This window comes from Haliaeetus leucocephalus, unplaced genomic scaffold (genome assembly GCF_000737465.1).
Source record: "Haliaeetus leucocephalus isolate CR32 unplaced genomic scaffold, Haliaeetus_leucocephalus-4.0 Scaffold140, whole genome shotgun sequence".
Lineage (NCBI taxonomy): Eukaryota > Metazoa > Chordata > Aves > Accipitriformes > Accipitridae > Haliaeetus > Haliaeetus leucocephalus.
In genome coordinates, this window is record NW_010972576.1 from 9,148,604 (window position 1) to 9,173,156 (window position 24,553).

General features: G+C 37.2%; 1 protein-coding gene across 2 annotated transcripts in view; it reads left to right on the forward strand.

The window, feature by feature from the left end:
* Nucleotides 1-24,553, forward strand: part of GRID2 (glutamate receptor, ionotropic, delta 2) — a 734,176-nt gene that overhangs the window by 191,002 nt on the left and 518,621 nt on the right. The gene's annotated exons all lie outside the window — the stretch shown is intronic.

Genomic DNA, 24,553 nt, shown 5'->3' on the forward strand with positions numbered 1-24,553 from the left:
AACACCCCCACTCCCCCCCCACACAACTTTTTCCCCCCCCCCCCCCCCCCCCCGCCCCCAGCTGTAATGGTCTGGGTTAAATCTTGTCTTCCAGCCTATAATACACTTCAAATGGCTGTAGTTCTGGATGTTATGTGTCTTTGATTTTATTTCTGGCATGCTCAAGTGCTGTCACAAATTAGAGTAATACCCCTCCTCCTTTTTCTGTATTGTGTTTCCTTTTCTTCTGCTTTTTTTAGAAACTGGGTTACTCATGAAGGTATGGTTTTCGAATACCTTTCTGCATTTTACTTGCTAATTACATGAGAAAGATGGAGTTATTAATGCTGTAATAAACTATCTGACTGAGTTAGCTGGAGGAAATTCTATTTTTGCTTAACTTCCAACATTTATCAAACCCTAAACTGCTAAAAATTAAATTGGGCCCTGAGAGATAACACTTCCTTACCAGTGTTGCGTTGAATCTGACACCAACATCCAGGGGTTATATTCGGTATTGCTTGATTGGCATAAGTAAAAATCAAACTAAAAATTACATCACATTTCTAATACATGAGATTTTATCTTTGCTTATAGGCATTGCTTTTGCTTCTCATTATAAATGAAAATTACAGCTAGATGCATCAGTATTCTGTACAAATGATGCCTAATATTATCAACTGTCAGGTCTAACAGATATCAAAGGCAATTCTTGGCCCATGTTGCCTTGACAACACATCTTGGTTTTGGCCGCCTTTGTCAATTCAAATTCTTGAGTTCGTACAATTTAATTAAGCTACCTTTCTTTTTTTTTCCTGAATAGGAATCATTCAGGGATGCCACTGAATTTGAAATACATTCAAATAAAACGATTAAGATGTGGATGCTATTACAATTTGTTTATATTATCTGCTGGAAACTGAACGTATCTTACCTTTTTATCATGTGCTCTGCTGTGAGGTTTCAGTGTGTGGGACCGTCACCTAATTGAGACCCATTCACTGCAATTTCTCCCCTGCATCCCCCAATCATTTCTCTAGATTCAGTGTTGGATGTTGTGAGGGGTCATTATTGCCATTTAACCAGAGACCTTTCTTTGAGGAGCTGTCGCTGAACTATAGAACTGTGCTTTTTGGAAAGCACCAAGCTCAATGCTTCTAATGCTGCAGAGCTGATGTCAACCCCTGATAAGGTGTTTCAGTGGTTCATTGCCTCCAGTGTTAAAAATATCCTTATTTTTAGACTGTATTAATCTTACTTCAGGTTTTGGCCATTCATTTGTGATTCTTCCATTATCAAATTTTTCTGCTTCATGTAGTTCTTAAAGACTGTAATCAAGTCACTCTTTCATGTTCCTTCAGATCAGTGAAACAGATTACTGCTCCTTTTTATGGCATACTTTCCTGTTTCTTTAGGTTCAGGGCTTGAGGTTGCCTTTTGCATCTTCTTCAGTCTTCAACAATTTTTCTGAAGTATGAACAACCAGGCAGGACCCAGCAGTCCAGTAGCACTTTGATTCAGTGATAGATGCGGAGGTACCAGGACCCTCCTGAGCCTACTCAGTATTTGTTTACCTATACACATCCAAGCTCACTTTTTGACCTACACCATTGCAGAGTTGCTCAGCTTCATCTGACTAGGTGCTGTGACCTGTAAATCTTCATGTCCAGACACTGTTCCCTAGGAGAGTGTCGCCATTCAGTAAATCCAGTCTTTGCTATTGACTCCTAGGAACATGAAAGTATAGTAGTCTACATGAAAAAGTAAGAAAAATAAGGAGGAAAAAAAAAAGCAGATGGTTTAGTTCAAAGCCATCATTACAAAATTAAGTTACATCCCCATTTTGTATGAGAACAGAAAAAAAATCAGACTTTGGTATTTATTTTGACTCTTATCGATACAGATTATTTTCCTCTAATTTACTTGAAATTCTGGGTTTACTGTCACTCAGAGTCACTACCAATTTATTGGTCTGCTGTCCAGTAAAAGGGTAGCAAAAGAGACAAATCATCAATCAAGCTGGAGTACAAGTGATCTTTTAATATAGTTTTGTTTTCAAAATAGATAACTATTGAAGGACAAAGCAAATGACTTGTCTATGCAACATCTGTGTTATTGTCTGTTTCTAGCAATTTCCTTTCTACTGGAAATTCAAACTTTCACCACTTTGATGCAACTCAGCCCACTTGCTACTATTGTAGCACAAAGCCTGCTGCATTTGTGACTTTAAATTGCTTTAATAAATACCTGATAGACCATGTTCCAATTTCTGGAGAACCTTTTAAAATTTAATTTTGCCATTTTCATGGATATACATTTCAGGTGAAGATTTTATCAAGAAGGCTTTTTGTACTGCATTTCTTCAGTTCTATTCAAAGAGCAAATGGACAAGTACCTTTGTGGTGGAATATTTAATTATTGCCATTTAGAAAGGGAATACACATTCATTTTTGGCTTCGAGAAGCTGAAATAACATAAAAAAGTGAAAAAAAATTACAATTTGTTTACCTACATTCATCTGTGTTTGAAGAAATACACCAGCTGTGTTATTCACATAACTCCAACAGCTTGTAGGTTTTCTGTAACCATTTTGATCTGGAAGAAGCCAGAGTTTTTTTCCTTTTTTTTTTTGCCTTCCTTTCATGCTGGTAGTGATTTATGTGTGTGTTTGTGATAGCACCAAAGGTCCCCAGTCAGAAATGACCTGTCATTATCTGTTCTGTGCTTAGCTGCTTTTGCCTATGAATGGGCCATCTAGTCTTTTAGTCCCGTTAAAAGGAAAAAGGAGTAATTAGAACTAAAAAATAGGAGGAGAAATGAGGAATGACAAAGTTCAACATAATAAAATATGACCATGATTTAAGATAGCTTTATAGTTTCAAAGTATTGCTTTACATGTGTCAATAAATAAATTATATCACTTTTCTGCAAGTGCCACTCAGTTTGGCCATAATTTCTAAACTAATAGCTTTTATGAGTCATAGACAAGAATTAATCCTGAAGAGAGATTTATTGGACTAAAATGCAGAGAGCATAGAAGAGCAAGGCACTCAAATAAAACAAACAAACAAACAAAAACCCCACAAACCCAAACCCCCACAATTCATGTATTACAAAACTGCCTTAGAAACAACTATTTTTTTTTTCCTCTCAGAATTCATCCTTTTACTCACTATGCTAGATTAATTTGGACTACAAGGGTGAGACATCTGCCACTGTAAACTCTGTCTCAGCATAGGGAAAGCTGCCCTTGGCACAGCCAACTGTGGGGTTTCTGCAGGATCGGGGACAGCTTGTTGCATACATGTGCAAAGAACTATCTGTATTCAAGGCTTCTTGTTTTACTCCCAAAATTCTCTCTTGCAATTTTAAAAAGCAAATATTTGCTTAAACTATAAATATAAATTAAAAAAAATGCACATATATTTAAAAAGCTTTATGCTTATACATTACAAATATAGCTGTTCCACAGAATTAAGCTTCTTCCTGACATACGTATGATTTTTATTCCTAGCTTTGAAAGTATTGTGACAGACTTGAAAGCATATTTAAGATACATTTGTGGAGCACAGGTTGTGTCTGAACTCTGAAAGATTTCGAGCAATTTTTGGTTTGCAAGGAAGAGTTATAAGAAGGCTCTATCAGAGAAATGGGAAAGTGGTTCAATTAGTCCAGTGTAGATTTACAGGAGTGAGTTTGAACTTTAAAACTATTACTGATAAAACACTTTTCTGAACTGGGAGTCCGAGGAAGCCTCAGAATGGCTCTAGATGTTACTAATTTTTGTACCACAGGAAAATCTGTGCCTCAAGTGTATTAATTCAAAAGGCCTGGGATAGACCCATAATTTATGAAGAGATTCCTGTCAGATTCAGTCAGAGCCTGTTTGAATATCATGATAACTCAAGAAGTTTTATGTTGAAAGCAGTATTAGTAAAGTTTGTCTCACTTTCTCCTCTCGTCCCTCTCTCCAAAGGTACTATTTGACTTGGCAGCAAAGGGCCCTAGTTCAGGTCATGGAGCTCAGCCTGTGGCTGATAATGTTTTGTTATCAGTGATGAAGAGCAATACCCAGGTGGCGAAGGGCTTGAGAAAACTTCCCAGAGTGGCTTCTCGGTGGTGGTCTTCCTCTGTCTCCCAGCAGGTGTTGCACATTTCACTTTTTTTGAGAATGCATTGGCCAATGAATTCAGAATAATGGGGAAAAGCGGAAAGAGTGATAGTGGATCCATGCTTTTTCCTTAAAATTAGGCTAAACATGTTGCACTGTTTTTTTTTAATATTTGTTTTTGTAGCTGTGAACATTTTTCTTTGGTACTCAGATACTGAGAAAACATTCTGTATGTCAAAAAGGTGGCCTTCAGTCTGCATAAAAGGGTGAAGATCTGCACCCTGTTGCAAAATTGGGATTGTGCCAAAAGTAGGCTGAATATCCTGATGGGGGCTAACAAGACACTGATAGCACCATCATGGAAAAATGCTAGTAGTCATCAGTTACAGACTTTTAATCGGCAATGAGTATTTCTGCACATGGTTCTGCATATGCCTTTTCACTGTGTGCAGCTCAAGTAATAAATATTCGTATTTATGCAACTTCGTGAAGCATCATATGAAAACTTTCAGCCAAACAAAACAGGAGCAAAGAGGCAGTTTCGAACTGCCAGAATATATAAAAGGAGTAGAATACATTTTAGTGTAGGTTTGTAAAGAAATGCAATGAGTGTTATGTGAGAAAGTAAAACACCATGACACTGCATTCTGTATTCATACATGCTAAAGGCAAACTGTGCCTGGCCATGCAGTTCTTCACCCGAGGGCTCCTAGCTTTGCTATCAACCACAGCAACAGTTCCACAGTCAACTTACAGCCATGTAACAGCTTGGAAAATCATCAGGGACTCAAATACAGGCCGATGAAAAATAATACTGTACAGTAGCAATGCATATTTTTTTTTTAAGTGGCTTTTCTCTTTCTGCATAAGGCAACAACTTCCTTTTAGGGTTAGGTTTAGTGGCAAGCCCCATACTTTTTGGCCATTTTATGTAAGTTTATTAACTACATTATGAAAATAAACAAAATCAATGGAAACATGAATACTCTAGTTACCTACAAGTTAGGTAAACATGACAGACATTGTTCTTGAAATGTAACAAGAAGTCCTTAATTTTGACAGTTCCACTGGGCAACTTGGCAAAAAAAATCACAAATTATTGTTGTGTTATGCAGGTTCGATGTAAGACCTCTTTTCCTCATTATTTTGTGCTATGTTGTAGAACATCTTGTAATATCAAAAACTCTTTCCATATTTTCTAAGAACTGAATCTCTCTCCTAGTATTAAGAAAATAACCTTGCTTAGCAACTTTTTTGGCATATCAGTGGTATGTTCTTTCTCTTGGTTGGGAAATGCATCAGATTTCCATGCAAGATTTATCTAACAGTTTCCCCCATACATACATTGTACAGACTGTGTGTCCTGAAGATATTAGATTTTGCTGCAATTTTTTTAGCAGGGGAGCAATAACCTGCCAAAATCTTAGATTTATATGAAGTGAAATTTTGAATAATAAGTTGCATAAGCAGAGATGGAATAGATCTTTAATACTGTTCATGGGTCCTCTAGGAAACAATAGTGAATGTCCCATCATGTTGCTTGATTATTTCTTTGAAATGTTCTGTATATTCTGTGCTACCAATGCAGTATAATTTAGAAAGCTGCCATTTAAATCCACATATCTTACTGTGATATTAAGTGTATTTAAACCCCATAAAATGCCTTCTAATTTATTTTTCATTTAGTCTATTTAATAAAATAGCAATAATTTTCTTTCAAGTGAAGGTTATGGAAGGAAAATTGCTCCTACTTTTAAAATATATTCCTCAATTTGTTGTACCATTTATTGCACTGCAGAAGTCATTTACCCTCTGGAACATTCACTTAGAATAAAATTATTGCTTAATTTCTTTAAAAAACACTGGAGAGTGGTCATGTTCCTCATAACTTTAAATGAAATTGTGTACATTGTTAATGCTTCACAGTTATGCCTAGCAATAAATTCAAAATTTAATTTATCCTTAGTATTGTTTTTGATTTGCTTTCTAGAAGCTCTGTCATCTTCCACAGTCTTTGGAGACGTGTTAAAGAATGACAAAAACTGTTATACTAATGATGCTTAAGTTATCTTAAAGTGTTTTATGATCCACTGCTGTTGCTCTCAGGTTTCTTCTTGTTACAGAAGAAACCAGTTTTAATATAGCCTATATTGGCTTTGAAGATGTATAGGGAACACGCACTTGGTTCACCGGTGCTGCTGGGAGGACATATATTTCTGATGTTCCCACATGCTTGGAAGACATCTAGGAATAGATGTTAAATTAGCTTTAAGCCTCCCCAGTCTAGTCAAAGTCCAAGCACCATCTCTGCATTAGGAACCTTCTGTTCTCCTCTTCTCTTCTTGCATTCCCCTCATGCAGGCCTTTCCTACAATCACTACTGTATTCAGAGGGTGAAAGGCCAAGAGTGGGAGGTGGATCTGTAACCATGACCTTTTAGAATTTAATTTCTGTATTTCAGTGATTTTCATATAAAGTGTTCTCAATTTACTGGTAACAGTGTATGTTTTCTAAACTGCCAGCCCTACGTAGTACCTCTGTGAGCTGTGAATCAGGCTGTGCTGTAGCTTTAATGATATTGCTCTGCTTAAATGATATTTTTCATTGTATAATTGCCCTCCACTTACACCTGTGCAGTCCTGTTATTTTCAGTCATTATGAGTAGTTGTAACTGTTTGGAACTGCTGAATTGGTACATAAGAGGAGAGCTAAAATCACTAGTTTGCCTTTGTTGTCCTGCAAACTATGGCCTTGGTTTATGTATCCTTGTGGAACAGTTTTGTTGCTGTCTAGTTGAGGGTTACACTTGCCACAGTATTTTATGGATGAAAATACAAAACAGCCCCCACTCCTGCCCTCGAAAAAGATACTTCCAAGATCAGTTCAGTTTAGGGATGTGAGGGAGCTCAAAAATTACCCCTTATAGACTTTTAGCTTGGGTTTATGATTTTAGTCTGAGGCTACTTGCTATTTTCTTTGATCAGTTCTTTTCTTGAATCTCTGAGATTTATGTCTTAAGCTCTTAATTCTTTCAGATATATCTACTTAGTCCCAAAGATTTACACCTTGGTCTGGGAAGGTTCAGGAGTACGGAGCTTGAGTGACTTCTTTACTCTTAAGTAATTTGGGACTCTTACAGCTTTCATTGCAACTAAGAACTGTCTGCCTCCATTTCCAAAATAGAGAATTAATCCATTTGTCATGCTTTTTCCAATCTGAATTCTTTCACAGGTGTTAAATGCCAGTGATAATAATCATAATTTCTATTTATTTACTTATGAGAATTGATGGTACTAAGTCAGTTTCACCTAGGAAAGTTATTGGTCTTCTTTAGGGTTGTCCTATTATTTGTTTATCTTGCATCTAAATTCTTTGCCATTCATTGAATGGCTCCTAAATATGTTTTCTCAGTATAATATCCTGCCAGACGTTAGAGCGAATAAAACTTGGAAGATACAGATAACTGGCCTAATAGTGGAAATCACAGCAGCCTTAACAAAGCAATTGTGTTGAAATAGAAAGCTGTAAATAATCAGACATGCTGTCAGGCATAAAGACTTCATTTTTCTTCTCTACATAGCCAGGTGTGTTGGTGGAGGTCGTGTGGTTAGTGAGTACATGAGAGAGGGTGGGTGGTCACGTAGTAGTCAAATGTAACCACAATGATGTTTTGGTCAACCTGGCTAAACAAATAGATTAGTTTACTTTGTTATGAAAGGTCCTTCTTAAGAAGGAGCAAATATGACATAAGAAATAGAAAAATACTGGATCATGCATGAAGTGAAAATGAAGACACATAGTAATTGGTAGCAAAATCATACACATGGAGGAAATAAAATAGTCTAGGCTCTCATGTGGTGCTTGTGGTTGACCTTAAACCTCTAGCTGGGTAATGAGTATTTGAAATGCAGAGCCTTTCTTCCTATTCATATTCTGATGAAATATTTTATTAAAGAAATAATTTCTTTCAAAACCCACTTGTGATTTTCCAATTGTTTCCAAAGAACTGAGCACATTGCGAAAGTCACTGCTTTTGCCCCACAGTGCAAAAAGGCACCTTTGAAAATGTCTTGCAATGATGATGAAAAAGAGGAGGATCCTTTCTCTTTATGTGGGAAGATAATGCAGAAGTGTTGTAGCAAGTGTATCTATAATTACCTCTGACGGCAAGACAAATGCCTAGATTCAAGTCTTTAGAATATCTTGTACTTATACAGACAGAAACACCTACAAATCTAGTTTTGGGATGGCAGTGTGGCTTGTGCTGTAGTTAGTTAAGAACATACTGTTTTAAATATTTCTTCCAGTTTCAAAATTAATGTTATTGCATTTTGGCAATACTTAAGACAGCGTGTTCTGTTTTTCTTAAATTATTCATGAACTTTCCGTAATACCTTTCACTTTGTTTGTGGTGCCATTGCAAGCTCTGTAAATGGGCTCAGATTTAATTTAATGAGAATTTCCTGTATGTACAGAACAGTGTGGGTGTGTGTTTAGAGATGCACAAAATTGTGTGGGTTTAAAAGCACGATGATTTGTTCTTTTGGTGTTTGAAAATTAATGTTTAATTCCCAAGCTCTTAATGTTTTTTACTAGGCAAGTACGAGCACTTTTCGTAGAATCTGCATGAACATTTGATTTCATATGGCTTGTGAATGGAGGTTTCTTTCAAACCCTCACGAAGGGGAATTAGACATTATCTGGAGTCAGAACTGTAGATAGACAGATAAGACTAGATTGGCACTTGCTCACTTCCCCTTGTGAATGTATTAATCCCACCTGTCTATCATTTGTCCATCTTATCCCTCCCCCTTTTCAGTCCATTCTTACAGACAGTGCAATCTCCACGTATTTCCCAAAAGAAGAGTTCGGTTAAGCTAACGTTTGCTTTACTGAACTGAAAGGCATCATAGGAAGTGTCTCCTTTTCTCCTTCCCCTCTTTTTTTAAGTGTTTTATATAAATGTCTAAGTACTTACAAAGTGTAAGAAAAACAGTCTGTGGGGATGCCATTTGTTTAATTTATTCAGCTCTTAAAATCTGTTATCTAGCTGCCTCAGGTCTCCTGTTTTTTATGAGGTATTTACGATTGTTTGTTTGACACATTACATTTATGGTGTTCTTTTCTCAAGTTTACTTGGATTCCTGGAATTAATGCTATCTTTTCCTAAGGAATAGAGTGGGGCAGTTCTTTTGGAGATCATGATCACAGTCCCTGAGAATAACTTCATATCGCACAGAAGTAGCCAGTGTTCTTGAGCCTTTTGAAAGGATGATAAGGATGCTGTACTCTGCCCTCTTCAGCTTAAGAAAGAGTTAGCTTGGAGATGTTGTGGTGTTCTGAAAAACATGAAGGTGGTGTACCTGAGTTAAAGTAGGGGTGGATAGGAACTGCTTTGAATGCCCCTGATCCCCATTAAAAAGTATTGCAAGAGGAAGCTCACCCTCCTTTATCAGTAATGGTCCAGCTAGTGATTGTGGTATCAGTAGCATCTATAACAGCTTCTTTCTTTGAAAGATATTTTTGTGAGAAACAATTAACACATTGATAGTGTTGTTTCTTTCTTTGTGTCCATTTAAACAGTGGTGGTGTCTTCAGGAAATGTTGAATTTTCACCTGGCACTGGTTGTCATTTCAAAGGGGCTAAAGCAGAGCTCTTTATCTGCTCTCTATTAGGGCAGTGTACAGCCTTCCTAGTTGCTTGGGCAGTATCATCTGTTTTCTATTGTTTGGCCTATAACCTTGATCTCATTCTCAGTTTTGATTACCTTTTGTATCCCAGTATCTGCTTTCTTCTTACATGATTTTCTTTTTACACGAGAGCTCTAACATACAGCTTTTGTTAGCCATGCACAAATCTAGAAGTCATAACATTTCATATCCCAATAATGCAATATTCTGTTTTCTGGTCTTGGCAGTTGCCATATTTTCTGATCCACATCTGTTCAGAGCTGCTGCCAAAATATTTTTCTTAACCTGTGACTTACAGCTTTTTGCCTGCTCTCAGCTAACCTCTCACATGTCCCTCCTTTCCCTGTCATGTCAGAGTAAGATGCTTATTTTTTCTGTTAATGACACTGAAGACCTTTCCTGGCCTATGTATTGTTTGTGTCATATTATGCCATTGCATCCTGTTTCAGACAGCCCGTGATGTAAGGATTTTATCACCCACATGTTAGCATGCTAGTGGGCTTCCTCCTTTTCGCTTGGGAAGCACTTACATCGACACATAGAAACATCCACCACCTTGTTTCTCCATTGTACCTTCCCTTAATACACCCTTTGTCTCTAGAAAAAGCCTGACAAGAGTCAGGCAACTGGTGTGCCTGTCATGCTGACTACCAGTATCTCATTGTTTTCGTATTCTCCCTGGCTTCTCTCCATCAGTTGTCTCGTGCCTCATACTTGGGCTGGCAGGTCTTTAGGGCAAAGACTGTCTTTTTCATTCTGTTTTTGCAGTCTGACAGGGACTCAGGAAAGGCTCCCAGATAGTGGGAGAGGATAAAAAAATGCTAAAAATACAGGAATTATGTGCACTGGAAATGACCAATATACAAGCTAGTAGTTATATAATGGCTATCTTTAATAGAAGAGCCATGCTTCTAAAGTCTGTTACTTTTGAGGAATGGATAATTCTCCTCTTTGTCTTTTCCCCTTTTCCCACACTACCATTGCTTTGAAATTTTGTTATCTATACGTACTAAGAGGATGGTTTATTTACCTTATTTAAATACGTATCTGCAAGCTGAACTTTTTCTGCAGAAAAAGGAAAAGGAAGAATTAAAAAAACCCAACCTGTTGGATAGATTTCCAAAATTAGAGGTGAATTCTGAAACTAAAGAAAAAAAATTGCAAAGCTTAGAAATTGCTATAAAGGAAGTTCCACATAATTTTGCCTTGAACTATGAAAATTTGTATCAAACTTGTAGCTTTGTATCAAATATAACTTAAAAGAAGCAGGCATCTGTTGAAAACTTGTTTGATTACACGCTTGTGAAATATTTGTGTAAAACTCACTGTTCTGACTAATCTGATAAAATCTTTTACTTGTAATAATATCCACTTAGAATAGAAGAAAACAGCATATAATCCAGGCAAATTAAATTTGCCTTCCAAACATAAATATCGACACAACTGAGCTTTTTTAGCTTTTTACTTTCCAACCTTTTTAAATGAGACCTCTCCTTGGCATCCGGGAGCCTTAGGAGCCAGGCACTGATGATACAGTTCTTGACCTTGTGGGGTTTACTGATAAGCATCATCTCTGAGCTAAATCCCAAGACTCTTTTTTTACCTCCCTGGGTCTTTCTCTTTTGCAGTGCCATCTTTTTCTTATCCTTCCACATTTTCAAGTTCCAGTAATTTGCTGCACTATTGCTGCTTTCATTTCTTCTTGGAAACAGAACTACAGTGATATTTCCAAGCTATCAAGTATAATGTCACTTTTCAGGGTTCTCCAGCTGTTTTTTTGGTTCCTGTTTTTTTTGTTTTGTTTTGTTTTCATTTGGTTTGGTTTTTTAAATGCTCTTTTTGCTCTTCTACAGCACTGGAGTAGCTATGTGACTTGCTCTACAAGATAAGGCAAGTGGCCTGTTGAGGCTGTGATCCCCCTTGCATCAATGGCTAATGCCTGATGTGTCAGAGGTAAACAGGGCAGGAAAACATACATCGTGTCTTGCTGAAGATCTGAAGCTATTTCTAGAGGAAGTATTCCTTTGTGATCTCTGTGGTGAAGCCCTAACACCCAAGAGTGTGACACTGCCTCTTCACTCCAGCTTTCTTGCTTTAAATGAAAAAACCTGTTTTCTATTTTTATACATGTTACCAATTAAAAACTCATAATATAGGTATTTTCTGCAGAAAACAAATCAAAAGGGAAGCAAAACTTATCTCAGTGTACTTGTAAAATAAACTATTGTATTTTATGTTACTGATTTATCTTTACATTTCCTATACTAGTGAAATAGACAGCTTTGAGTTATTAAAATGATTGTGCTATTGTGCTTGCAGTATTATTTTTGGTAGCGTGAAGTTGCATTTCTATTTTGGGCCTAGTTGTAGCAGTAGATCATATGAAAATCCAGCTGTTATATTTGTCATCATTGTAGTAAACAGGTATGGATTTGTAATTATACCCACGTATATTACTTAAGCTTCTTTTCCACACATACAGCAAAGAGCATTCCAATATATTTCCATTTGAAATAAGGCTGGCAAAAACATGGGAAAATTATTTATTCCAATGCATTATCTAAATTATTAAGTGTTTTCATCCCCATTCATTCATTCTATTATAGTGATAATGATAATCATTTAAAAATTACTTTAATTGATAGGACTTGTTTGTGCTAATTGCTGGTATCTACTCTTTAATGCAGCATGTCCATAGCCATGGTTCAGCTGAGGGGTAAGGGACTGCTGTATAATGAGAGCAGAACTATGCTCACCTTGTGCAATGTAGAGGCAGGTGGCCTGCAGTTTTCTTTTTTCTCCCCTAATCCTGGGGCTAAAATGACCTGTGATTTCAGGCTGAGCAGCAGTATGGCCTTCACTAGATTAAGCGTGTTGGTGAGACCTAGTTCTACCACATCACCCACATCCCCTTTTCCCATCTTCCTTCCATCTTCCTGAAGTATTTCTTTATGTCCACTTTTTGCTATTAGAACAGTAAAGCTGAATCTTAAATGGGGCAAAAGATATGGCTTGTCATTTCTGAAATATTCTGAGCTCTGTATTAGTGAGGACTCACATGTATATGTGCACGAAGCTCACTTTCTTTGAAATTTACTTTTCTGTATGTTACAGTGTTTAGTAGCAAAATTTGAAGCGATGAATTTAGTTCAGACTACTTCAGAGTCCCTTGGGATGCATTTAAGAAACAGGAGATAAGTTAATACTCAGGCTTTCCAGACGTTTTCAGACTGCAGAAATGAGGATTTGGTTCAAAGCAGTACTGAGAATCACAGATCCTGAACTAGAAACAAAGATGAACTCACATATGTATTTACTGATTTGTCGCATCAATAAAATTTCAGCCCTTTCTGCCAGCCAAAATACTGTTCCACATATTTCTGGAGAAGTCAGTCACTTTGGCCAAAAGAGGGCTGGGAGAGATTAGGATGTGAGTCATTCAGGTGTATGATGTTTGGGAAAGCTTATTTGAATTTTGTGGGCATTTGTTGTCACAAAGTATCCTTTTAGAAAAGAATGCAGGAATTATGCTGTTGGTCTTTGCAGTTAAACACTTCAGTCACAAGCTGCCTTCACCTGTGAGATGCACTTCTCAGATTCTCAGTTCTGGGGGTATCTGTAGCATGGTTCATCCCTCCCCTTCTTTAATCACTGCTCGTCTTAGGCAGCACATACTGTATTTACAGCACAAAAGCTTTCATATATATTTGACTGGAACAGAATGGAGGGTTAAGCATTGGAAGCTGGATTTTCAGAAGCATTCAAGTACTCTGGAAGCAGTTTCTTGGAAAAATCAATGGGAGTTGTGTTCCCATGTCATGTACGTATTTTTGAAAATCCCAGTGAATTGTCAAAGGCCTTGTAAAAAGTAAACAGTCTTAGAGTCACTTAATGAATCTAAAGGAAGGTGGAAAAAGAGAGACTCTCTTGGAGCATATATTTTGCTTTTTCCTGCATGTGAGTAATTAACTTCAATATACTTGCATGAACAAATTCACCCATTGCTGAGCTCAGGGACTGTTTGATTCTATAATGCATGCTGCAGTAGTTAGTTTTATCAAAATAAAAGAATGATAAACACAGAATATTCTTGAGTCCTTACAACTTGTTTCATATTTTGGTCTTCTGCTATGTTGTTAACTAGAAGGCAATCTATTTCTTATAAGAACCGTATTCAAATCTTGCCTCAGTAACACTGGAAAGTTCATTGGAAAGATCATAGTTCTTCCCCATCTAGAACTTTCTGGGGATGAAATAACAGTAAGGAGGAAACAAAAAGAAAGGAAGATTAAAAAACTGCTTTAAAATGTTGCTTTGCATGCCTTAATACTTATTTTCTCTGTATTTGAAAAGGGGCTCATTGCCTCTGCAACATAACATACAGTTTCATATTTTTTTCTTTTTTTCCTGTGCTTTTGGAGAGTTGGCAAGGGATGGAAAAAGCTGCATGATTTTTAAAAATTGCAATGCAATGCAAAGCTTGACCCAAATTTTCCAGACAGTGGAAGGTTTGAGCAAAATCATGTTGAAGGAGAGACAGTGTGGATTTGAGAGAACAGTATTGATGGAAAGAGCAAGCATTGCTAGGTTCAGTAGAGGAAAGATCGTGTACTTCATCACTTAAAAGAGAACTATTATGCTGACAACTCATTGATTCCCACCACTTCCCCTGCCATCATCTCTCTCTCTGCTGCCTCCCCATCCCCACACATCCTGTAACTCAGTTTGGAAGAGAACCCTGTATAAGTTGTCCTCTGTTTCTTTTCCTTCTTTCCACTCCTGTTTTCTTCCTTTGGCATTAGATTAAAAATAACTAAACAAACAAACAAAAGAAACAAAACAAAGCAGAGAGGGATTAGAGGGATGAGTCATGAAGTCAGAAACTTACAAATTAAGTGAAACCCTGATAATGAATAGTATAATTGGAGTTGTGTAAGAGTAAGGAAATAATTTTCCTCTTAAATAACAACAAAAAAACTCTAAGGGTTTAATTTTAAGTTTTCTCCTGGATTTGACAGTGACTGAGAGTTTCCTTGTAGGACCAGTTCTGCTCCCATTCTCACTAGTTACTGCTTCTGAGAGGCTCCTACCATCAGTATTTGCTGTAGCTAGAAGAAAACAGCTGTCAAAATGAGCTAGCACATGTAACAATCTTTCTGCAGTGTCCTAGCATCTAATTTGGGGATTTGATAAATAAATTAAAAAAAAAAAAAGGGAGGGGGTATTTTTAAGAAAGATCAGCTAGTCCAACTGTAGAAGTCTTGCTAGTAATTGTGAGAAACCAAATATTGTGGAGTTTGCAGGTAGAAGTGGAATTAGATTCCTTATGGAAGGAATTAATTTATTTTTAAGACTAACGGATGTCAGTTTCCATTTAGTTGAAATAATACCTCCAGTTCAAAGATCACCTCTGAGCTCTGGTTGTAATATGTTAATGACATAAAATCATCCAGACCTAAATCATTTTAGAGAATGCATTTTCTGAGCTGTGGTACACTCTGCTAGTGTCAAGTAATAAAAACATAAATCAGCTGCAGTTTTTCCTCCTGCATGCATTTCTGCGCAGCACATCCAGTATTTTGATAGACAATAGCTAATGGATCAGAAAAGACTTCAAAAGACTTCTAAATCTCAACAGAAATCTGATCTGTGTTGCATTCATAGTTTGCTATTGTTTTGAATGAAATAAAATTAGCCTGTCTCATGAACATCATATTCAAAGTAAAGATCAATACATACACCTGTTTTGTGACACGTTGATTTTGATCTGGGGAAAAACAGTTTTCTTTAGCAACTGTATGTCAAGTTTTGGGGACATATATGTGGTTCTGGTGTGTCACACCAAGGAACTGCTTATACTCTCTTAGAGAGAGGTGCAAAACAGAAGCGTTGATGGATTGCAAAAAATAATGATTAATGAAGTCCTACTGTATGATATGTCTTACAGGCTGAAATCTGGATATAGCTGTCAGTTGTGTATTTTGCACCTTTTCCAAACAGAAAGCAGGAAGATGCTTATTCTCTTTATAAGGGGTTCTGGACACAAGAACTGTATCTTTTATTTGTTATGTACCCAGGCTGGGCTTACACACATCTTGCCTTCATCAGTTAGCAGGCTATCCTGAACAACCAGGCCAGATCCAACAGCTTGAAGCAGAATGTGATTATTCAGTGTCTTTTAAATTTAGGACCTGTGTGTATTTCAAGGCTGGAGCTGATGGCAGCCATCAGCCCTAGCCTGAACCACCTGTCTGTGTTCACATAAACAGCAGACATGCTAGGAGGATTATGAGATTAATGTCTCTACCATGTGCTCTCTAATTCTTTAGTATTTATTTAAAACGTGCTAAGCAGTGTTTAATTTACGGTTGAACAGTTCTAGCAGTGCCTTGGAAGTTGCATCTATTGTTGGCTATTTAACCCCAACCATCATGGGAAGTAGAGTGTGTCATACCTGTCACAAAAGTATAACAGCAAACATGGGACCAAGTACTGAACCTTTTTTATTATTATTGTTATTATCAGTGCGCTCTGCGCAGTCAGTGTCAGAGGCCTTGATTAACACAGGGTGAGAGACAAGCTCTTGTGTATTCATGCTAGCCAAGTGCTGGTGAATTCAGAGTAGCACGTTCTCTGGGTATTGCTTATTCCATTACACCGCACTGCTTGCCTATCATGTTTTTACGTTACCCATTTCCCAATGATTGATTTTTAAAGTGACAGAACGTATTCCTTTCATATCATAAAGAGCTTAAATGTGTGCACAGAGATTATGCAATGAAAAGAAGCAGACTCTCCTACAAAAACAGCTGAATGCTGTAATTTTTTTTTTTTTTCTCTGACCAGGAATCAGTTCTTGAAGAATCAGTTACACACGCTGTACAATTCAAAGATAGATCCTGTCTGTGCACAGGGAGGCTAACATGTATCAGATGGGAGGACAGGTAGTGTTTTCTAAGATAAGGTGGGTGTTTACCAGCAAAAGCGGTGGTTGCGAATTCTTTTCCTTCTCAATTATTACTGAAAGTCTACATTGTATCAATTTTAATGATGAATGGGTAGCAAGGTGGGGAGGAGAGGAACCAGGATGTCTTTGTTATATGGTAATGTGCAATTTCAATCTGGTCTTTCAAAAAAAAGTAAAAAGCATGTTATAAAAAAATCACAGGAATGTCCTGTCTTGTGCTGTTGACACAAGAGCCATACCAGTGGCCTTCTGTGTACTAGGCTTGATGTGGTTTCCAAAACCTTAAATACAAAACCTTATGTTGGCAACATGTATGTGTTCTTTCATCTTTATATTTTACTTCCCATTAGATACCAGGTCGATACTAGTGAGATCTGGTTGTTGACTGCTGACCAAGCTGCTGTTCCTGCCAGTCAGGAGCACCCCCTCCTGTTGCTTATATATTTCTCAGATCTTCTGCATTCTCCAGAAAGATGCCATTTCTCTGGTCTCCAGGATAGACCTGCTTTATTGCTTGTGTGATCTGCGCATGGGATTTGCTTCATGTTCATTTGAGATTAGAGATCGTTCCCAGTTCAACTTGTTTTCTGTTTAAATTGTTTAGGTGTGCTGGTAGTTGTTGGTGTCAATCTGAAGTGTGTCAAAGTGAATTGTTGCTTCTGCTTCCAAGATCAGGCAGGTTTGTTAAACCAAAATTTTCTGCAGGAATACTCTGCCAGTTTTGGCCAGCATTAAGAGTTCTTATCAAAAGTAAAGGCCCAAAAGTACAGATACAGAAAACCAGGATGCAAATTCTCACCCTGCCTGATTCAAACCCTGGTCTCAAATATGCCACAGTCCTGCTTCGTGTTCTTTGAAATCCTCTAATTTGTAAGTATGCCATGTGGTATTAGTAATTAACTACTCATTAGATCTGGAGTTTGAGCCTTGCTGTTCTATGCTGTAGGTGAACGACATTAAATAATGTTTAATTATTTGTAATAATGCCAGGCAGAGGAAAAAGTCCATCCCTGCAGCAATGCAGCAGCTAGGACACTGTAGAAGGAGAGATAAGTTCAAGTGCAGCCTAAATTGGTCTGTTCAGGACCTTGGCTTGGGATTCCCCAGGTGAGTGCGGGGTGATTGGCAGTTCTGCTTAGTGGTATGGCTTTGCTCCTTTTGCTTTATGTAAGGAAACAAACAAACAAACAAACTTCATGCATGCATGGGAACTTCCATAGCCTTTTAGCTTTTGTGCTGAACAGTGGAAATTCTCCCAGCACAGGAGTAGTGGGGCTCAGCTCATCATCCCAAACTATTAAACCTCATTTATCAGCAAAGAGACTTTACACTGAAAAACTGCTAGTGTCAAAATAACTCTATACAAATAGTAATAGTCTCAAAGACTAAGATTTTTCCATCAAATAATTCCAAGGAACAAAAACCATATATGATATATTAGATATATAAATTGATTTATAGATAGATATATATATATATAAAACAGGGGTCTACAGAAACGATTCAGAACACCTTGGAAGTTGAATAGAGAATAACACCCAGTGTAGCTTTCTTTAACCTTCCCACAGTGTTCATTGGAAGGGATATAATTCCCTTTCAGACTTTGTAGTAAATTCAGCTGCATAGCAAGCTGAGGTGTTATTTATGAAAACCTTTAATTATGTGAATGGTTCCTTATCGCTCTCCTTTATCTCTCTGGTTCTATTATTAGCAGAAATTGAAAAACATAATTCTTTACTTTTAAAGGAAATAGACTTGAAACATTATGTACAATTTCTAGAAAGACAATGCTTGGAACCCTTGCTTTTGTAGAGATCAGATTTGCTAAAGGATGGGTGCTTTGTTTCAGCCCCTTTTTCACTTGCACTGTGTATATGCCTTGTTAGCAATGCTATTTAAAAAAACAGCCATCACTTGGATATAGCCAAATACTGCTAATAACTGTGGGAGTGCTAGTGTAGGTGGCCGTAGTCAGAGTTATCCTGAATGGCACATCACTTACCTTGAGCAGCACTGCTACTAAAAGATACTGGAAATAGTACTTGGTAGTCATTGAAATAATCTCAGCAATTTTTTTTTTTAGCATTTCTTCATGTAGGCTGGGCTTTCTCCCTAGCGTAAATTGCACAGGAGAACATCACATATGAAAGTGTCCCTGAGGTGATTTGTAAAGAAGCAAGTGCTGGTTTGTATTCTCTGGGATGTCAGAAATCTTCCCATCTCTCATTAAGCAATTTTGTATTTTGACCTTTGTATACTGAAACAAAAGATCTTTGGAAGTCTCTGAAATGAAAAATGTTCACTCCTTCTTGAGTGCCTCACTGAAGTATAAGTATGTAGTTCAGACTGATTAGAGAGCTTGGAAATGAAGAGAAGTAAGTATGTGTCACAGCATACATTAAGAGAGAAAAGAAAATAAAGGGGAAAATAGGTAATGAAAATGAAGTGGAAGTGAGTGCTATTTTTGTAACATCACTGGACTATGCATACATGCCAGATTTTCTCTGACATTCCACTTTTCATATCTCACATTGCTATATATTGCTTTTTTAAAATGATATTTTAATGTTCCACATTAAAAATCTTGCATATTCGAAAAGGTGTCATATTTGCTTGCCATATTGAGAGTGAAGACTCTCAGAGTGACCCAGTATAAAAGGCTCATGTTGCTATGAAAGACTGAAATTAAGGGCCAGTGCAGTTTGATTTGGTTTGCACAAGGGCATGTTGGATCAGTGCAATCGAAGGACAAGTTATTCATATTTCACTCTTGCAGGAGACAGTAAATAAGTCACAGCCTGAATCCTGCCATTCATAAAGAGCTATCAGAGATCAAGGCAAGTTTGGATATCAGTTAATTAAAATATAAAAAGGAAAGGAATTATGAAATGTAAATAGCCTAATGAAGTGAAAATTGGAGGATGCATGGCTTTTGAATCAATAAAACCAAAAATTTTGAGGATTATTCTTTATGCACCATGTTAAACCTTTAAATCATATGCATTTGACTGGCTTAGCTTTGCTCAGAGATGTACTAGTCCCAGTAAAAAATAACCAGCCTGTTATTATCATATTTTATTACATTCTATATCATTAGAAACCTTTTGCACATGAGATTCCCCAGAAGTAAAATAAATGAGTTTAGTATTTGAATCATTAATTAAATGAAAGAGGATAAGCAGAATTTCTCTGAGCAACTTGGATTGAAAGAATCCTCTAGGTTTACAATATAACTTGTAAGTCTTCGTGGCTGTGGAATTTCAGTACTAAAAGTATTATGCAACTTTTTAAAATATAAAATATTTATGATAAAGAAAAACTTTAATATTTAATGGGAAAATTCCCATTGTAGTAGTTGTTCTTGCAGTTTTTAAAAATAGAGCTAATTCTGTATAGTGTGGCATGCCTAAAAATCAGGCATATCTTAAGGTCGTAGTCTGTTGAATTGAGAAATTTAGAAGCTCACGCTAGAAAAACAAAGGACGTGCATGATGGTTTGCTGATGGAGTCCTATGTAATCAATTCTTTTGCTCTCAGCCTTCCTCCTTTCACACTCTGACCTGTGCATTGCTCCCTTGTTTTGCTCAGTTCTTTCTACAACACCTCTTTATCTGTGTCTGCTAGCACAGCTTTGTGCAGAGAGACGTAAGTTCCCCCAGTCTGTGCTCCCGAGCTACCTGCAGGCTCTGTCAATGTGGTAGGCACAGTCCTGAACCTGGGCTAGAATACCCCGTCTCTTTGAACAGATTATTTTCTTGGGCTCAGGTTTTGCTAACGGCAGTCTTGCTCATTTGGTCAACTGTGAGTGCACATGGGGCAAGCGTGTGCCTATCTGAAAAATACTATTTTTTTGTGTGACTGTGTCACGTGCTGTGTCGCTCTGAATTTGCTCCCTTGTCTTTAGTTTTATACTGAGTGATTCTGGGTTCACTGATGCTGAGTCTGCATGCACATCATAAACTCTTGCTTGGATTGTTTACAACTGCCATGAAGTATGTGTGTATGGTTGTTAGAATATATGTGTATTTGAAGACCTTTGCTGTTCCTAGCTCTTGTAATCTGTTGGGTTTTTTTAAAATTTTTTTCATCTGTATGTTGAAAAATCATCTTATTTCTTGAGTCACATTTCTAAGTGTTGCTAGCAGGTAAATTTTCATACTAGCAGAATACATTCACAGTATTGTTAGATATTTTAGCTCTAGTCTAGCTCTAGTCTGAAAAATACTGTTAAAAGATCCCAGTTCTAACTGGGGTCTGTGTGTAAGCTTGTTTCTTCTTCTGCAGTATGTGTGTGTCTGGTGTTTGTTATGCCTAATTTCAGTGATCTAACAAATTAACATTGAGAAATGCATTCCCTTTGTTATGATCTGCTTGCAGATAGGCTCAGTAGACTTTTTTAGCATTATTTTTTAACCACCATAATAAACATTTCATCTTTCAATCAGCCATAAGAGCTGTTGTCTGCATGTTCATCTGAATCTTACTGTTGGAAAGATTGCTTCAATTTTAAAATGCAAAGTAAGCATATCATTGTGGTGATTTACAACAGGGTTGTGGTGTAAATGCTTAAGATGGAACACAGTATTAAGCTTTTTGTACATAGTATTAGACAATTTACCGAAGTGATCTACAAAAGGTATTTTTGCAATAAAATTTTGAAAAAAAATAGTAACTAGGTGCAGCATTGGGTGCTAAGTAGTAATTCTGTAATATCTTACAAATCTATGATTATATACTGAAGAGGTTGTGGTAGCTGCAGGTTTTGAGGAATTGTGTGTGATGACAGTGGGGAAGTTTAAATGGTCAGGTGAACACTGGGCAATGTTCATCTTGCTGTGTAAGTATCTGAATAGGGAATCAAAATATTACAGTGAGCAAGTGAAGATTTATTGCCTGATAACCTGATGACATTGTTAAAATGAACCTCTGAATCTGTGAAGTCCCGGCTCACAGCTTGTGACTGCCTAAACTTTTCCTGTGGGTTTTAAAAGAAGATGACAGAGGGAAATCTTCTATTCCAGATATTCTATTTCACCTGTTCTTTCTGGGAAATGTAGATAGCTTAGGATAGGATCTTAAAAACATAACATGGTCTTCTGAAATCATAGTTAGAGGCCAAAAACAATGGCCTGTGTTTCTAGTGCTGGGCGGGGGCATCAAGATGTCTATAATAGGAACCCTGTGGTAGTAAATCCTTTTGAACATCTGGACCTTTATTCAGGTGATTGTTTTGAAATTTATAAGTGTTAGATCATTAACACTGAGATTATTAATATGATCTCTGCCATCCTGGCATCTGAATGTCTCCCAAATGCTAATGAATTCATCCATGTAGCATGGTAGTAAAAAAAACAAAAAACAAACAAACAAACAAACAAATCAACCAAGCAAACAAAAAAAACCCAAAACCCCCAAACCAACTTATCTCCAGTTTGCAGACAGAGAATAAATATTGGGTATTGCTACATTCCCAAATCTGCCAAAGACAGTAGAGAAACTTTCTGTGATTTGCCTGAAGTGAAAGAAATAGAAAATATGTGACAAGGCTGGGAACTGAACCCACAACTTTTGGGTTCTGGGGAGGACCTTACCTCTGTCTTCCTCAATAAGTTTTGAAAATTATAAAAGCATCCTGTCATCCCACGGAAGACTCAACACTTTTCTTTTCATCTAGAGGTATCAGAGGGTATTTAACATTGCTAATGTGAATACTAATTCATGTAAATTACTTCACAAGTGTGGCACGTTTCTACCCAAACAGTTTTTATTTCACTGAGTACTTAGCATTTAGTTCGACTGTGGAGGATGATGCATGGTAAAACATACCTGACATAATATGAAAACAGCAGTATTTTGTGAAAGTGATACAGGAATAATACGTAGATAATAGTGCTTTGCTAACAGTGATAGATAACAGCCACTTGCTTTTCTTCTAGTGAAGTGAATACAAGCTAAGCACGTTCATCTTATGCTACTAAAAACTCAAAAGACCCCATGATTATTTTAGTTCTTCCTTCCTTCTTATTTTCCATACACTTCTAGTTGGTAAATGGTATGTTAACCTCATTCACAGGATTCCCCAGTTCCTATCCAAAAGAGGAAGCAAGGATTTAATCAGCCCTGTCCTCATTAAAATCTTTCTAATGTAATCTGTTGTTCTCAAAAAGCTTAGCCTCAAATCTAGCAGATGTATTTTAATTATGTTTTAGATGGATTGTGTCTGGAACCACGCGGTTGCTGAAGCAAATTAATCCATTACATCAGCCAGTTCAAATTCTTTGTCTGTATGAGAATATTTACAAAAGATTCACAGACTAGCTGAAGACACTCAATACAGCTTTTGGAACAGTGGTTTCTTATACTTAATCTTTTTTGTCCCCACCTATGCATGGAATCTATTAAGAAAAAAAGACAATGTATGCGTCAGTGATGTGTATTTTTATCTCACAGAAGTAGATATTAGGAATGATACTTTGCACAGGTGCACTCAGCAGTGAAGCTGCATTAATTTATCTAATTCCATCTAAAATCTGTATAACCTGTAATAGAATTTCTACAATTAGGAATTTATTACTGAAAGCATGCAGTAAACAGTAGATGCAGTAGTTGATGTTCAATAGAAAAATAAATTTTCAGTTAAAGTGTGCTATCCTGGAAAAGTTCATTTTCCATGGCAAACGATCACTTCCTGTTTAATAAACAAACAACTGGGGAACTCTGTGTGTTGACCGATTCATTAATCATTTTTAAAATCTTGCTAAATACAGTTTATTGTCTTCAAAGTACCGCTAATGACTTAATTAGCATTGAAGTGTATCCTTTCTCTCTCTGACTGTGCCTGCAATTTTGAACCCAAGAGGGCTCTTCAGTCTTCAGATGTGTTTGTTCCCCATTTCAAGATAAAATCCAGCCCCAAGCCTCCTCTAACTGCCTGTATCCATGAAAGAGATCTGGGACATGGTCACAACTTTTCCTTCTCCTCCCATGTGGACTCCTTGGGTGAATGGGAATCTGGAAACCTGGTGGACCTGTTGGCGTTTGGTCAATAAACAAGTACGGTTGTGGTCTTTATCCTGTGGGTATTTGTGAGGAATGATTGTAAGCACATAGTTACACTGAGATTTTAAAAGAAAAATATTTAAATAAATAGACTGACGTTGAAAAGAGTTGAACATTCAACAGCTCATAGGCTAAGTCACTCTGTACTTGAAGGTCAGACCTATTCTTTTGACAGCTAAGTATGTATTTAGGAGCTCATCTACAGGGTATCTTATTACTGGAAATCAGAATATGATATTCCCAAGAAAGCTGAAATACCGATCCTCATTCCATTATTTGCTCTCAATCTATTATCATCTTTAAGTCTTGGAATAGGAAGTTTGTCTAAGAAATTGCAAGGTAGGCAAAAAGAGGATGAGAGGAAGAGTCACGCTTAGAGAAATGGTGAAAGGAGGAAATATTTCACATTATTATCTTTACTCATGCCTTTCTTTATCTCTCTTCTCATTCCGTCTTGTCAATTTATGGGAGAGGGATGTTTTCAGACAACAGGGATGCTGTAGGAATCCCAGCATGAAATAGCAGGACTGCTCAAGATGCTGTTAAAATGCATCTGAGAGGAGCAGCCACCTCACTCTGGGTGTGCTCAAAGTAGACCTGTTTTCCTCAGTTTCCAAAACTGAGTGAGTAGCTGCACGGTGCTTAGTTGATGGCTGGGGTTAAACCATGACACCTTATTAGTTAGTGAGGGGGTGTTGATGGAAGAGAGTGTTTTCCCTGGGTGCAGCTGGATTAGGAGTGCTGGT